The sequence below is a fragment of the Paramisgurnus dabryanus genome, chromosome 5, assembly GCF_030506205.2.
Source record: "Paramisgurnus dabryanus chromosome 5, PD_genome_1.1, whole genome shotgun sequence".
Lineage (NCBI taxonomy): Eukaryota > Metazoa > Chordata > Actinopteri > Cypriniformes > Cobitidae > Paramisgurnus > Paramisgurnus dabryanus.
Window position 1 is genome coordinate 45,220,410 of NC_133341.1, and position 6,000 is coordinate 45,226,409.

General features: G+C 39.8%; 1 protein-coding gene across 1 annotated transcript in view; it reads right to left on the minus strand.

The window, feature by feature from the left end:
- Positions 1–5,650, minus strand: part of adamtsl2 (ADAMTS-like 2) — a 28,909-nt gene extending 23,259 nt beyond the window's left edge. The window contains exon 1 of the mRNA XM_065284371.1: positions 5,521–5,650. The gene's annotated coding sequence lies outside the window, so the exon portion shown is untranslated. The remainder of the gene's footprint in view (positions 1–5,520) is intronic.
- Positions 5,651–6,000: the final 350 nt, after the last annotated feature.

A 6,000-nucleotide genomic window follows, 5' to 3' on the forward strand; every position in this document is an offset into this window, starting at 1 on the left:
AATCCGTGTGTTTGTTGTAGTCCAAGAAAAGAGATTTACGTTGGAGATGATAACTCGCGTCATCGTTTACTTTGGGGTTTGTACCTTTTGCATATCGTTAACATGCCAAAGGAATCAGTCCATAGTTGCTCTTTAATGCATTTTAACAAGTGTGTCATTTGTTGCAATTTTTTTATTCAATTTTCACAATTGAGCCTGAGTTGATACTTAAATGAGAACTCCTCAGCTCAAATCTCCTGAGCTATAAAAAGAGCAACCTGTGTGAGCGATAACATTTGGTATGAAATTTGGCTGGGGTCCCAAAAGTAGTTTAGTGGAAAGTACACACATATGAAACACACAGCAACAGGACAAGTCAAATTATAAAGCTGTGTCTAAGTGTATAATATGCCAAAGCGTACGCACATCTCCTCATTTGGGTATTTGTAAGGGAGACACAACCATGAAAAATTACACAAATTTTTGGGCACTTCTCCAGGCCTCCTCCATCTCACGTTTCCTCATCAGACCCGAACGTCCAGTTAGGTTTGCTCCGTCTCGTCTAGTTTTTTCTGGCACTAAATATTGGTGACAGGTGTCTTACCCACAGGAACACCTGGAGTTCATTATCCGCCCCAGACACATCTGGAGAACCGCCAGCTTGCCAAACACCCGTCTCCCACAGACCACGCGATGGCCGAGACAGACCTTTCCTCCCATGAGCTTCCCCAGCCACGAGAGAGAGTGAAAGTAAACACAGGCTCGCCCCCCCTCTCCATCTCTCCTGAGGCCTCTGCTCGAGTCAAAAACTACTGCCAGGGAACGGAGGTGTTTTTCTTTCCCTGGCAGGAGTCAGACAGCAGGGCCATTACCAGTTTTTTTGGGGGGGAGCACTGTCTGAGCTAGAAGTAGATTCATCGTTGTCGAAAAGAGCTTCTGGGTCTTAAGATTTTTACACTGGGGTGTAAAGTTTTCATCAGGGGGTTTAGTCAATTCTCCTTGGTTTGTAACTAACTAATGCTGCACTTGATTCCCAAATTTTTTATTCTGCAACCCAGTTAGAGAAATAATCTATCCCGGGACCCTCCAACATATTTTTAAATGCAAATATGAGGAAAACACACATTGTTTTTCTTTTATACTGTAGTAGTTTTTAGCATTTCATTTTATAAATTAAATGTACGATTAATTGCGGTATAAAAATAACTTATGGTAAGCCTATATTATATTAAAATCATTGTTGCCAAGTGACTTTGCACGACCCACCTTATCCTACTGTCTGACCCACGAGGGGGTCTCGACCCACAGATTAAAAAAACCCTGTTGTAACCTATACGACTGTTTAGGTTTTTTGTCCATTCCCCCAAATACGACCCACGGATGCGTTTACCAAAACTTTTTCCTCTCTATCGCCATCTCTGTTTGAAACATAAAATTGCATGATACTTTACAGACTTATCGTTAGTAGGGATGTGATTTTCATTCAATTTAAACATTACACTGCATTATTTTATATTACACATTACACTATTCAGACATTTTGAACAAATAACGTACCCATAGTTCTTGTATAATATAAAACACAGCATACAAAACAGTTACCATCTCTTTTTTAAAAATACAAATCTTCCAAGGTAAATCAGTTGATTTATATGAGGAAAAGATGCGAAATCTGCGGTAAATCTTTAATGTGGTTTAAAATTGCCACCAGAAGAAGCTATACGTCAAGGTTTGCAACGTGAATTGTTTGCAATACTTTGATACTGTTTTTATTGGTCAATTTATGCAATACATGACTGTAACTTACTTGTTGTGTTTTATATTGCTGAGAAATAATTGTTGGGTTTAGTGTAAAAGTGGGGTTAGATGCTCCAAAATATCCATATATAATATAACTATATACAAATTTTGAAAATTAAATGCGTCTAATCTGATACGAATTTACAGGTCAGAGTTCACCAGGCTTGAACTTTGGTACACATCGAAATGTGAAATACCTTTGCACTAGCTTGCGTTTTCAGTCTGATGCATATGTATGTACATAAATGGAAGTCAATGAAATGGAAAGTGTAGTGTGACCGCCCCTTATGGCAAACCTCCTTGAAACTTATTTCATTGCTAAAAACGTTACTTTGTTTATTCGGTAGAAAACAATGTGTTTTCGCCGGTTATGGTTAAAAATATATATTTTCCACATACTCTACATTTTTGTAAATCCAGATTTCATTTTCTTCCTGAAATGCACGGATTTGAAAAGCTCTGTGTCCCTGATTGGTCTGAATACTTCTGACGTCAGCCAGAAATGTGATGCTCCTTACCATGTTTGAATGATTGGGTCACAATGCAATGCTAACAGGAGTTAACATACAGGCTGTGGGGAATTATGATAATGTCGGTCTTTACTACATCACCAATCCCAGGAAGTAAACTATTGCCTACAATCTGTGTGTTTGTTGTAGTCCAATAAAAGAGATTTACGTTGGAGATAATAACTCGCATCATCGTTTACTTTGGGGTTTGTACCTTTTGCATATCGCTGGCATGTACTAATACAAACCTACACAACAAAGGAAATGTAAAATTGTGAATCGGACAATAGGCGCTCTTTAAAGGGGTGGTTCAATGGTATTTCAATCATTCTGACGTATTAACACAGTTATAGAGTTGTTTCCTCATGCTATACGTAGGCGAAGTGTCAAAAAAGCAGTTGGGCGTTAAAGAGTATTTCTGTGCCGAATGCACTTCGCCAGGGTTCGTACAAGTTTCGGAAAGTTTTTTCGATTACAGGTCCAGCTGACGTTTCAGGGATTTTCTATACGTATCACTTCTTTACATGGGCACTTCCCCCGGAAAACCCCGCCCACCCGTCAATCAGCGGGAGACGCTAGAACTTACAAACATCACATCACGCGACAGCTTTGTTTAATTTCAAAACTGAACAATGGAACGAAAGAAGAAGAGCGTTTTTGGATGTAAGGAGAAGAAAGCCAGCTTTATGAAAACAATGGATATAGTTTATTATATATTTTATTATTTATTATGTATTATATATATTATTATATTTTTAAAGGACAGTCTCTATAGATCAAAACTAGACTTGTGATAACAGCAATAATTATTACTTATGCACGGCTGATGCAGTTGGTCCCGAAACTCATAGACCAGGGTTCCTCATTTCAGAACAGGTAAAGGAAACAGGCAAATAGGAAAGTAGGCTGTGTCGCAGGACAATATACATGTACATACAGTAGTCTTTATGAAACTGACACAAATGATGATAAGCACACATCAGATTGTAACCATTGACTATTAGGGCTGGTAAAAAAAAATAGATTTTTCGATTAATCGTTTTTTTTTAACGTGGTCGATTAAAAATCGATTCTCAAAGAGCAGAATCGATTTTTCCCCAGATTTATTTCCGCAAACATTGAACGGAGGTATGGAAGCATTTTAGATTTCGCAAGCAAGACGTGTTGTGGCTTTTAATTTCTTTTTTTATTAATTACCCACTCGTTAACTGCTGTTTACTGTTCAGAGTATAAAAACCTACCTAAGAACCGGAATCAAAAATTTAATCGAGAATCGAAATCGAATCGATTTGATAGCTTGTGAATCGAAATCGAATCGATCTGGAACATCTGAATCGATACCCAGCCCTATTGACTATTATGGAAGTATTGTGATAAATGATGAAGAAGATATTTTAATTAATGATTGTAAGCACAATCCCATTGACTTCCATAATATTTGTTTTTCCTACTATGGAAGTCATTGGTTCCAATCAGCTGTGTGTTTACCATCCTTCAGGGCCGGCGTCAAGGGGGGGCATTCGCGGGCAGTGCCCCCCCAAACAGGTTGTTGTGCCCCCCTAAAAAAATTTTTATTCATTTAATATATATCAAGAATAATTAAAATAAATTTAACATTGATTGTTTCGTGACTTGTAATGTAATCAAATGAGGAAAATATAGTTGATATATGTTTTCTTTAATTCAAATAGACCAGTTTCTCTGATTGGATCTATTGCCGCGTCTCACCCGTCTTACGTCTTTAGCATATTTGTGACTTGATACTAGCAACGTGTTTTTTCGCGGCATTTTATGGATCGTGTAAAATATGGATATTAGAACATTTAGAACGAATCAGCACCGCCTGCTTCATCTGACTTCATGCAAACACATACTGGCTCAAACTCAGAGATTAGAGGTCGAGGTGGAATTTACAAATCTACAGGTCACTCTTTTAAGGAAGTTTATGTTCGTACACGCCGTCTTCAGCTATTTTAAAGGTAAGTTAGCGTTGTTTTAAATTACGTAAGCTTAAATGTGAAGTGTGGCTATAGACCGTTAACAGCATTACGACGTGATTATGGTAAAGCGGCTTTTTAAAGCTAGGACGCGGTGTGCGCTGCGCTATGAAACCCATTCATTTCAATGGCTTGCGCCGCGCGAGGGTGGTTTTTTGTTGCGTAGAGCAAAGCGTGAGCGCAGAAGAGCTCAGCTTACGCTCACCCCGCGGTCGAAGTTCAATAGTTTTCCGCATAGTTTGTGGTCTTTGCACTTTATACAGGAAATGAGCTGACAGTCTGTACCAGTTGTATGAGTGTGTGCTTGCACTGTATTTGTTGTTTAATGTCTTGTTTTTGCAAGTTATTGTTGCTATTGCGTGCCCCCCCGTTGGAAGCCAAATGCCCCCCTGTTAGTTATGGTCTGGCGCCGGTCTGCCATCATTTATCAAAATATCTTCTTTGTGTTTATCAGAAAAAGAGAAAGTGACGCCAAAATGTTCATTTTTGGGTGAACTATCCCTTTAAGGGTCACCTGAGGATGAATGTTCTGTACTGTAGGTTAGTAGTGGCAAAAGCTAAACACTTTTTTCTAACTTTATGAAATGTTTTAAGCATAGCCAATGTAGTTGTAGTTAATAGTTAAGACAAAACAAACATACTTGTGAATTGTTTTAGAGCTTTCTAACTGTCCAACTTTCTCTTTTGGTTGCTTTGGATGCTGTTCACATCCATGACTTCTCGTGGTTTCCTGTCTAACATTCATCATCCAGTTTGATTTATTTATGCCGGTAGCTGTTTCTTTAGCCTAATGGCAAATTAATTCTCCTCTTGACTTACACATTATCAAAACCGCACATTAATTTTCAAAGAAGTTTCCAAATGGAGCTGTGTGTTACTACTTACATTCACTTATTGACTCTTTCAGCAGCAAACAGCCTTCATTTATTACATCATGCATAATTGTTTGCTAAATTTACCGTACCACATTGCAGCAACAAATATTTCATCTTTGGACTAAAGTAAGCTTTGGTTGTTCACCACAGCTGGACAAAAATGACCCCACCACAGTCCTAGGAGATTTTAAACTGGGTGACTGGAAGGCATTTCAGTTTCGTCCAACCCTTTACAGCTCTGTTTGCTTAGTTTTGTTTTACTGTGGAACAAGTGTCCAGTCTGCTTGGCTCATCTAGTCTCTTTCAAAATATTCACCTTACACTCAGACACAGAGAGTAAATGTTTGGTCATGCTCTTACCTGCCGTCCAGACGCGGTGTTGGTGTTGAGTGCCGGTTGGAGGGTGTGGGTGGTGATGGTGGTTTGTGACGGTGCGCTCCGAGGATGTGCTTGTGAAGAGGGTAAGGTGTGCTCCAGCATCCCTCCTCCTCCCTCCCTCTCGATTCTCTTTCAGGAAGAGTGTGGCAGCCTTCGGGAACGCCCCTGTGAAAAAAACGCTTTGCCAAGCTCACAGGCTTCTGCTGTGCGGTGGAGCCGAGCCACAGTGGCACGAACTCAAGCTGCTGTCTGCCGGTCTCCGTTCACAGACAGACAGGGAGGAAGTTGCTGTTTCCCACAGAGCAGCACCCAGCCGTACCCCTCCTCATCACCTCGGCCCATTTACTCTGAACCCCCACACCAAAACGAAACCTCCGCCACACACACACACACACAAAGCGAGAGAAAGAAAGTCTGTCTTTACCAGATCATCCTGATGAAGGCATGAAAGAGTTTCTTTTG